We start from the raw sequence: 11003 nt of genomic DNA on the forward strand, positions 1-11003 counted from the left end.
ATATATAAATCCCCTCACATAATTGGAACATATTTTTATTGATATAGGTTGGTTGACACAGGAGCATTTCCCTTAAATTTTATCATTGAGTTGGTCAATAATATTTGATGTTAAGTTGAATTATGTCATTCCTCTGACTTGTGCTCAGCTTAACTTCCATTTATCGAGAACATCTCTGTCCTTTTTCTTCCATTGCCTGTGATGCCTTCATTGCTGCAATATTTGATGGCCTTTACCCTTATATTAAATGCAATATTTGAGGAATCATGATTGAGCACTTTATTTATAGTGAGTCTCATCTCGTGACCTTCCTTTCCATTGGCCTATGGCACATCACCTGACAAAAGCAATGAATCACAACGTATAAAGTTAACGTGAGATTAGGTGGCTGCCGGACCCATTCCTCCTCAGCTAATGGTTTATCCTCCCAATTTTGTCATATGTTTTGCATCTCCAAGTACATGGCAGACCCTGACAGCTCGCCTTTGTGCTTTGTAAAACTCTTCCATTTATTAACCTGCCAAGCACTTACTTTTAGATACAATTGGGTAAAAGTCAAACCTCGTCTTAGCCGTGTTGCTAGTGCTTACTGCATTTTACCCAATTGCTAACGGATAGGACTGTGGCGGCAGAACAGTGGAGGTAAAAGAAAGTCAAGCAAATGTAAAGTCCCAGATGACATTAGGCTGCTTTCCCCTTTGAGGGGGGGAGAGCTGACTGGTGTTGATTTAACCTCAGACGAGGGGCGAGGTTGAGAAGGCAGGGCTTTCATGAATAACCTCATCCGGTACGGGAATTGAACCCATGGTCTTGACCTCGCTCTGCATCACAAACCAGCTGTCCAGCCAACTGAGCTTGCGGTTAAGAAGCGTTTATACTGGGACTTCCAATCCCAGTATAAACGCACACACCTCAGGACAAAGCTGAAGATTTAAACACATGAAATTAGGTAAATGTTCACACACAAGTGCACTGAACCTAACATGCCAAATCTAACATGTTCTTAAGGGACCCAGATGCACTGAGCCTTGATAAAATGTTCCCAGTTGTAGCCCTCTCTAGCACTGGGGACACGGTCTCAATCTTAAATGGGGGAATAGGCCATAGACATTAATTACTTTGCACGGTGAAGGATGCAAATGTGCAATGAACAGTCCAGTGAGGACAGAAAATTGTTGAAACATTGAGGGGAGAATTGAAGAGATGTTTGAGGGAATGGGCGATTGGGACCAGCAGGAGCCACAAGATGGGCTGCTGAGGCAGTCATAGGCCTGACTCTTTCTTACGCTCCGAAGTGCGCGATAAACCGTTGAGGGGTTGAAAATATGACAAGCATTTATAAATGTCACTCGATCACTCAGAATGAATTATAGTCTGTAAGACACTTGAGAATTACCCAATTTCTCCATAATAGGCAAAGGGTTCACTCCTGACCTGCAATAAATTGAGGTTTATTACAAAGTCAGTAAGAGAACACAAATTCTTGCCCTCGACAGTTTTCAAAATAATGGTTCTCGGTCCAAACCACCAGCGAAGTTGATTTGTTGGGATAAAACATTCTCGGGGTATATTTTCCATTGATATTCTACCTCGCCATAATATTAGACCATTTGGAAAACCATTTGATATTTGAGTTGCATTTTGGCTTTCTGGTATGTTTATATTGTAAGATACTGACTGTTTCTATTAAGCTCCTGTAGTGAAATCTCAGTGATAATCCCAGGAGACTGGATGAGGTTTTACTAATAATAATCTTTATTAGTGTCATAAGTAGGCTTACATTATCACTGCAATGAAGTTACTGTGAAAAGCCCCTAGTCGCCACATTCCGGCGCCTGTTCTGGTACACTGAGGGAGAATTCCGAATGTCCAATTCACCAAACCAGCACGTCTTTCGGGACTTGTGGGAGGAAACCGGAGCACCCGGAGGAGACCCACGCAGACACTGGGAGAAATTGCAGACTCCACAAGACAGTGACCCAAGCCAGGAATCGAATTGGGACCCTGGCACTGTGAAGCAACAGTGCTAACTACTGTGCTACCGTTTAGTAAGAGTAAATAAAGAGAGAGTGTTTCTAGTGGCAGAAGGTCCACAAAGCGGGCGACCCTCGAGAGGGTGTGCTGCAGGGGGCACCACCAGAGCGGTCGAGGCATTGGAACCGCATATTGAGGAGTCCGATGACATGGGCCTCTTGTATCGAGTCTCCGCTTCAATCTCCAGCTTCCGTGCTGGCGTCATTAGCCAGGTCATCAGCGGGTACCCTTTATCCCCCAAGAATCAGCCGCCCATCCTGCGGTGGTCCTTGAAGAGGCCGGGAACGTCCGAGTGCCCCAGGGTGTAGCTGTCGTGCACATTTCCTGGGAAGCCTGCGGGCTCCGATACCCTGTTGCCTTTACTGTGCTGTTTACAGCTCGCATTTCCAGCAAGCTACGGAGAAAAAACATTCCTTATGCTGAAGAAGGAAAAACAAAAGTGAAGTGAATAGGTCACTCTGTGAGATGCCCATTCTAACATCTGGGCTATTGTTACATTCTTCAAACAAACCTCATCTCTCCTGTCAATCAACACATGAAACCAGGGCAGAAAACATTTTTAAAAATGTATGCACCTGGTGATTTATTTTGTGAGGTATTTCTGATTCCTCGGTTAGTTGTCTTTACCTATCGGATATCTATTACAGTGCCACAAGACTTCAGGAATGTGAAGCACCAGCTACAGACATCGGAAATGATTTTGCTTCAGGCATCAACTATACTTTTCTTGACCCTGATTACGAACAAACCATGTTTATTAACCATTGAACCAGACCCGGAAGAGCCACAAGCAACTCTTTTTGGATAAAATAAAGGATTTGCTGCTACAAGCAGCCCCATCTCTTGATCCCCATTAAAAAAAGGGGAGCTGGTGGTGTAGTGGTATTGTCACTGGACTAGTAGACCATAGACTCAGAGTAATACTCTGGGGACCAACGTTCCAATCCCACCACTGCAGATAGTGAAATTTGAATTCAATTTTTTTTTTAAATCTGGAATTAAAAGGCTAATGATGACCCATGAAACCATTAGCGATTGTCGTAAAAACCCACCTGGTTCACTAATGTCCTTCAGGGAAGGAAATCTGCCGTCCTTACCTGGTCTGGCCTACATGTGACTCCACAGCAATGTGGCTGACTCTTAACTGCCCCTTAAGGCCAATTTGGGATGGGCAGCAAATGCTGGCACAGCCTGCGATGCCCCACGAACAAAACAAATTAAAAAAAACATGACCCCCCTCCCTCCCACCACCCGCCTCCTTCCTCCCACCATCTCCAACTCCCTCCCCCCTCATTTCCCTCCAGCTGCAGGCCCCTCCGAACACATAGCTGGAACAAATTAAGAGACCAAACCAGTGGAGGAATAAGTAGAGCTTTTAAAAAATATATTTTTTATTCTCCTCCTTTTTCTCCCAAATTTACACCCACCAACAATAAACAATAATCAGTAACGGATGTAATGTCACTCCCCATATCAATAGCAACGATCCCATCCTCCCACCAAACCCCCAAACATTAGCCCGCATGTTCACACAAACAAATGACAAAAAGGAATTAGGGATCATCCATAGTCGCCATTAACACACACCGCCCCCCTCCCCCAAACCCCCCCACCCACCCGCCCCAACTAATGTTCGATGTTTTCCAGTTCTTGAAAGTGCATAATGAATAGTGCCCATGAATTGTAGAACCCCTCCAAACTTCGCCTCAGTTCAAACTTAACCTTCTTAAGAGTCAGGAATTCCAACAGGTCCCCCCGCAACGCCAGGGCACAGGGTGGAGAGGTTGCTCTCCAACTTATCAGGATCCGCCTTCGGGCGATCAACGAGGCGAAGGCTACAACATCTGCCTCCGCACCCATTTCCAACCCCGGCTGGTCCGACACCCCGAATATGGCCTCCGGGGACCCGGGTCCAGTTTCACGTGTACCACTTTAGAAATGACCCCAGAAACCTCCTTCCAGTAATCGTCTAGCTTTGGACAGGACCAAAACATAGGAACGTGATTAGCGCCACCCCCCCCCCCCCCCCCCCGCCACAACGTTCACACACATCTTCTACTCCTTCAAAGAATCGGCTCATCCTCGCCCTCGTGAGGTGAGCTCTATATACCACCTTCAGCTGTATCAACCCCAACCTCGCGCACGAGGTGGAGGCATTCACTCTCCGGAGCACCTCACACCAGAACCCCTCCTCCATATCCTCTCCCAACTCTTCCTCCCACTTTGCTTTGATCCCTTCCAGTGGTGCCTTCTCCAGTCCCCCTGTCGTCAGCACCTCCTCCAGCAATGTGGAGGCCGGCTCCACCGGGAAGATCTATCTCCTTTCTGGCAAAATCTCGAACCTGCAGGTATCTAAACATTTCCCCCTGCTCCAGCCCATACTTCGCTTCCAGCTCCTTCAATCCTGCAAAGGACTCTTAAGAAACAAATCTTTTAGCGTCTTAATCCCCTTCTCCTCCCATTTCAAAACATTTCCATCCCACCTCACTGGCTCAAATCTGTGATTCCCCCGAATCGGCATTTAGACCATAAGACCATAAGACATAGGAGTGTAAGTAAGGCCATTCGGCCCATCGAGTCCACGCCACCATTCAATCATGGCTGATTTCAACTCCATTTACCCGCTCTCTCTCCATAGCCCTTAATTCCTCGAGAAATCAAGAATTTATCAACTTCTGTCTTAAAGACACTCAACGTCCCGGCCTCCACCGCCCTCTGTGGCAATGAATTCCACAGACCCACCACTCTCTGGCTGAAGAAATTTCTCCTCATCTCTGTCCTAAAGTGACTCCCTTTTATTCTAAGGCTGTGCCCCCGGGTCCTAGTCTCCCCTGCTAATGGAAACAACTTCCCTACGTCCACCCTATCTAAGCCCTTCATTATCTTGTAAGTTTCTATTAGATCTCCCCTCAACCTCCTAAACTCCAATGAATATAATCCCAGGATCCTCAGACGTTCATCGTTTGTTAGGCCTACCATTCCTGGGATCATCCGTGTGAATCTCCGCTGAACCCGCTCCAGTGCCAGTATGTCCTTCCTGAGGTGTGGGGCCCAAAATTGCTCACAGTATTATAAATGGGGCCTAACTAATGCTTTATAAATCTTCAGAAGTACATCCCTGCTTTTATATTCCAAGCCTCTTGAGATAAATGACAACATTGCATTTGCATTCTTAATTACGGACTCAACCTGCAAGTTTACCTTTAGAGAATCCTGGACTAGGACGCCCAAGTCCCTTTGCACTTCAGCATTATGAATTTTGTCACCGTTTAGAAAATAGTCCATTCCTCTATTCTTTTTTCCAAAGTGCAAGACCTCGCACTTACCCATGTTGAATTTCATTAGCCATTTCTTGGACCACTCTCCTAAACTGTCTAAATCTTTCTGCAGCCTCCCCACCTCCTCCATACTACCTGCCCCTCCACCTATCTTTGTATCATCGGCAAACTTAGCCAGAATGCCCCCAGTCCCGTCATCTAGATCGTTAATATATAAAGAGAACAGCTGTGGCCCCAACACTGAACCCTGCGGGACACCACTCGTCACCGGTTGCCATTCTGAAGAAGAACCTTTTATCCCAACTCTCTGCCTTCTGCCTGACAGCCAATCGTCAATCCATGTTAGTACCTTGCCTCGAATACCATGGGCCCTTATTTTACTCAGCAGTCTCCCGTGAGGCACCTTATCAAAGGCCTTTTGGAAGTCAAGATAGATAACATCCATTGGCTCTCCTTGGTCTAGCCTATTTGTTATCTCTTCAAAGGACTCTAACAGGTTTGTCAGGCGCGACCTCCCCTTACTAAATCCATGCTGACTTGTCATAATCCAACCCTGCACTTCCAAGAATTTAGAAATCTCATCCTTAACAATGGATTCTAGAATCTTGCCAACAACCGAGGTTAGGCTAATTGGCCTATAATTTTCCATCTTTTTCTTTGTTCCCTTCTTGAACAGGGGGGTTACAACAGCGATTTTCCAATCCTCTGGGACTTTCCCTGACTCCAGTGACTTTTGAAAGATCATAACTAACGCCTCCACTATTTCTTCAGCTATCTCCTTTAGAACTCTAGGATGTAGCCCATCTGGGCTTGGAGATTTATCAATTTTTAGACCTCTTAGTTTCTCTAGCACTTTCTCCTTTGTGATGGCTACCATATTCAACTCTGCCCCCTGACTCTCCTGAATTGTTGGGATATGACTCATGTCTTCTACTGTGAAGACTGATGCAAAGTACTTATTTAGTTCCTCAGCTATTTCCTTTTCTCCCATCACTAGATTACCAGCGTCATTTTGGAGCGGCCCAATGTCAACTTTTGCCTCCCGTTTGTTTTTAATGTATTTAAAGAAACTTTTACTTATCATTCCTAATGTTACTGGCTAGCCTACCTTCATAATTGATCCTCTTTTTCCCTTGACCCTGCCCCCAACCCGAAGTGTTGGCGAAACTGCCTCCAAATTTTCAATGAAGCTATTATTACTGGACTCCCTGAGTATTTCTCCGGGGCCATCGGGAGTGGCGCTGTTGCTCGTGCTTTCAATCCTGACCCTCTGCACAAACTCTCCTCCATTCTGACCCACTGGGAATCACTGACCCAGCTCCGCACCTTCTCCACATTCGCCGCCCAGTAGTAATACATCAGGTTCGGAAGACCCAAACCCCCTGCCTGCCTTCCCGTCTGCAGCAGCACCTTTCTAACTCTGGCCACCTTCCCTCCCCATATGAATGAAGTAATCATTCCCTCAATCTCTCTGAAAAAAGCCTTTGGCAGGAAAATCGGCAGGCATTGAAAAATAAACAGAAATCACGGCAACACGTTCATTTTAACCGTCTGTACCCAGACCGCCAGTGACAGAGGGAGACCATCCCACCTTGCCTGATCAACTTTCACTCTCCCCACCAAACTAGAAATGTTGTACCTGCGGAGCCCCCCCCCCCCACTCCCGGGCAATCTGCACCCCCAGGCACCTAAAGTGAGTATATGTCGAGTTTTAATATATATTGCGATTGATTTAGCTGTTGTTGGGACGCTTTACTGCTTTCTCTTCTATTGATTTTGTTTTCATTGGAATAAATGAATTCCTTGTATTAAATATTTTACGCATTGCCTCTTTGTAGATTTTTTTTTTTAAAGCAGCTCAGCCTTCGGGCTACCAAGGTTACAAAAAACAAGAGACCAAACCTTACTTTAAATGTTATTACTTTCCTATCCTTAAGCCCATCCTGCCTCCTACTCTTTCCAGAGGCCCGACAGGATTGATTTGTCCCCAGCTTTAATGTTACCGAGATCTCTCGGCTCCTGCACCAACAATTTATGACAGGCAGGAATTCTGTGCTTCAATGCAAAAAAAATATATATACAATCGGCAGTGGATTTATGACAATATTTTCCTTCCCTGCGAATGCAGATTTTCACAGCACAAGCACAACAACTCAGGCAAGGGTAAGCTCTGCCGAAATCCGAAGGCAAACCGCTGCTATGTTTGCACGAGGTTTAATTGCTTCCCCCACGCTCAGGGACAGGGTGGGCCAAAGGAACATTCAGAGGAACCCAGACAAGTTCCATTCATGGAATGGGAGCACTGCTCTTTCGCAAGTGTGACATTAGCTGCTGGGTCCGGAGGGATATGACTTTATTTGTGATGTGGCGATGCCGGCGTTGGACAGGGGTGAGTGCAGTAGGAAGTCTTACAACACCAGGTTTCCTGTAGGAAGTCTTACAACACCAAGTCCAACAGGCTTGTTTCGAACCACTAGCTTTCGGAGCTTCCTCCGGCGAAATGGTTAAAGGACCTGTTGGACTTTAACCTGGTGTTGTAAGACTTCTTACTGACTTTATTTAGCTACGAGGAGGCATTGGATAGGTTGCGGTTATTTTCCTTGGAACAAAGAAGGCTGAGGGGGTGACTTCATGGAGGCGCACAAAATCAAGAGGGGAAGAGATAGGGTGCACAGGATAAATTTGTTTCCCTTGATGTAGAATTCTCGAACCAGGGAGATATAGATTCAAGCTAAGTGGCAGAAGGTGTAGAGGGGACAAGAGGAAGAACTTTTTGACGCAGAGGGTAGTGGGAGTCTGGAATTCGCTGCCTGAGTTGGTGGTGGAGGCAGAGACCCTAAACCGGGATCTGCACCTTAAGTGCTCTAAGCTACAGGGCCGTGGACCAGGTGCAGGGAGGTGGGATTAGAGAGGGCACCTGGGTGTCTTTGGACTGGCATGGACAATAATAATAATAATCACTTATTGTCACAAGTAGGCTTCAATGAAGTTACTGCGAAAAGCTCCTAGTCGCCACATTCCGGCGCCTGTTCGGGGAGGCCGGTACAGGAATTGAACCCACACTGCTGCCTTGTTCTGCATTACAAGCCAGCTGTTTAGCCCAGTGTGCTATAGCAGTCCCCAAATGGCCCCCTCCTGTGCTGGAACCTTTCTATGTTTCTATGATTTTGAATGAAAGCTTGGAGACGCTAGCAGAATGTATTTTGACAGCAGAGGTGCGTATTCCAGTCTATGTTTATCCACAGATCACCACTCAATACTTCAACTCCCTGGTTAATTGACAGTAAACCAATGTAAAAGGTGACAGGTACCAGACGAGGAGCTTCCTTCTTTCCCTGTGGAGCAACTTGCCTGCTGGTGTTTGTGGTGGCAGGCTGTTGGGAGAGTAATCCTGTGCGGGGTCCAACTTTGAGCAGAGTTAACCCGAGGCACTTAAAGGGAAGCTCGACCTGTACATAAGGGAGAGAGGGTTAGGAAGCCATGCCAACTAGGCAGCTAGATAGAGCAGGGTGGGAGGAGGCCGGTCTGGAGCCATGGTATTTGATGCCACTGCTCAGGATGAAGTCAAAAATGTTTAATCCAGTCTAAGAAACCCTGAAGCTTAAAAAGTGTCCTTTCACCAATTGATGGTGGCTTCATTGATTGTCGGTGTTATAATAATAATGTAATGATCTTTTTTGTCACAAGTCGGCTTACATTAACACTGCAATGAAGTTACTGTGAAAAGCCCCTAGTCGCCACATTCCGGCGCCTGTTCGGGTACACGGAGGGAGAATTCAGAATGTCCAAATTACCTAACAGCACATCTTTTGTGGGAGGAAACCGGAGCACCCGGAGGAAACCCACGCAGACACAGGGAGAACGTGCAGACTCCGCACAGACCGTGATTCAAGCCGGGAATCGAACCTGGGACCCTGGAGCTGTGAAGCAACAGTGCTAACCACTGTGCTACCGTGATGCCCAAGACCCCCTTGGGGGCCAAGGACAGTGCTCAATTCGATTACCCCCTTACACAGCTGAGTATGAACTCCCCTGCCAATTGGGGACGGGGATTCTCCCTAACAAGGGGAAAGTACTCAGTCTAAAAAGCCCGACCAGGGTGCAGGTCAGGGAAGGGGCCCTTCGGGGAGAAGAGTTTTGTTATGTTGTGCATCCTGTAACAAACCAATCGTTCATTTCTCCCCTACTGTCTGTTCGTGTTGTCTCTCCCGTTCGTGTTCTACCATTGCGTTGGTGAGAACCTATTTTCAATTGGATTGGAATCCAAAGCAATGAGGAAGGCCCACAGCTTGGCATGGTGATGTCACTGATCTGTCCATCACACGCCAGCCTACTGCAAGAATGGCTGATGTCATGAATATCACACTGGGTGGGCTCTCCTGCAGGACAGACTGAAGACACATTAGTCGGATAAATGGTAACGCCTCTTCTCCCGAGTCGTGACCTCGGGGGGGAAAATCGGCTCTCCTCCTTATATCGAGACCTCTCCTCACTCATTGACTGGCCGCAATGCGGACTTTCCAACGCTGCTCCCGGACGAGCCACTGCAGGGTGCGCATCTGATTGTCAAGATCCGCTGCACGTTTCCCCCTCCCTCTCACAGAGAAGCACAGTTGGGTGGAGAGAGCTTCACGTGTGTGGAATCCCGCCTGAATGGAATCTTGCTGTGCAGTTCCGCGGCGCACAGCCTTTGGGACAACTCACTGAGCTTTAACATGGCTCCTTTTGTCAGCCCCTCTCTTCTCAATGCATTAACTATAGACCTGTAGACTATCCATTTGTCTAAAATCTAATCAAATACAATTTCACTGAAGCACATCAAGTGTATTCTATTCCATGGTAGGTGCAATAAAAATGGACCAACATCAATTGTGAAGCATAATGATGACACTATTGCACTGAATGTCCTGGGCAATGGAACGTGAAAAAAAAATCATCATTTTAAAAGGTAGAGGCAGGAAATAAAGGGGGGAGGGGATGTGCGGGGTCTGGATATGACTATTCTATTCTGGGCAGTCCGTGCTCTTAAGGGGCATTATTGAACACCTGCAGATACAAAGGAGCTGGGTAGGTTTTCCATTTCCCTTTGAGTTTGCGCAGGATTGCGTGCCCGTTTATGTTGTGGCACAGTGCTATTGTGATGCCTCTGCCCCTCACGCGAGTCCCCGCAAGTGTTTCTGGTGCCTACCTTCCGCGTGTAGACACCCATGGCGCGATTCTCCCAGCCCCGCGCCGGGCCGGAGAAGCACCGCAACCGCGCCCCGCCGCCCCGACGCCGGGGCGCGATTCTCCGAGGTGCGGAGAATCGGCGCCATTTGCGCCGGCGTGCTTTGCGCTGCGGCGGTCACGGGCCGCTGTCCGCGGCCGTGCCGCCGGTTCTCCGGCCCGGATGGGCCGAGCGGCCGCGCGGAAATGGCAGAGTCCCGCCGGCGCCATCCACCCCTGGTCGCTGCCGGCGGGAACTCTGCGCGAAGGGTCGGGGGGCGGCCTGTGGGGCGGGGAACAGGGCTCCTTCACCGGGGGGGGGGGGCGGGGGGGCCTCGGGAGGGGGCGGGGGCTCCCATGGGGTCTGGCCCACGATTGGGGCTCACCGATCGGCGGGCTGGCCTCTCCCCCCCCCCCCCGGCCTAATTTCTTCCGCTTCTGACCCCAGAACCACCGCGTCATGTTGCGTCCGGGCCGGAGCGTTGA

Source organism: Scyliorhinus torazame, chromosome 1, assembly GCF_047496885.1.
Source record: "Scyliorhinus torazame isolate Kashiwa2021f chromosome 1, sScyTor2.1, whole genome shotgun sequence".
Lineage (NCBI taxonomy): Eukaryota > Metazoa > Chordata > Chondrichthyes > Carcharhiniformes > Scyliorhinidae > Scyliorhinus > Scyliorhinus torazame.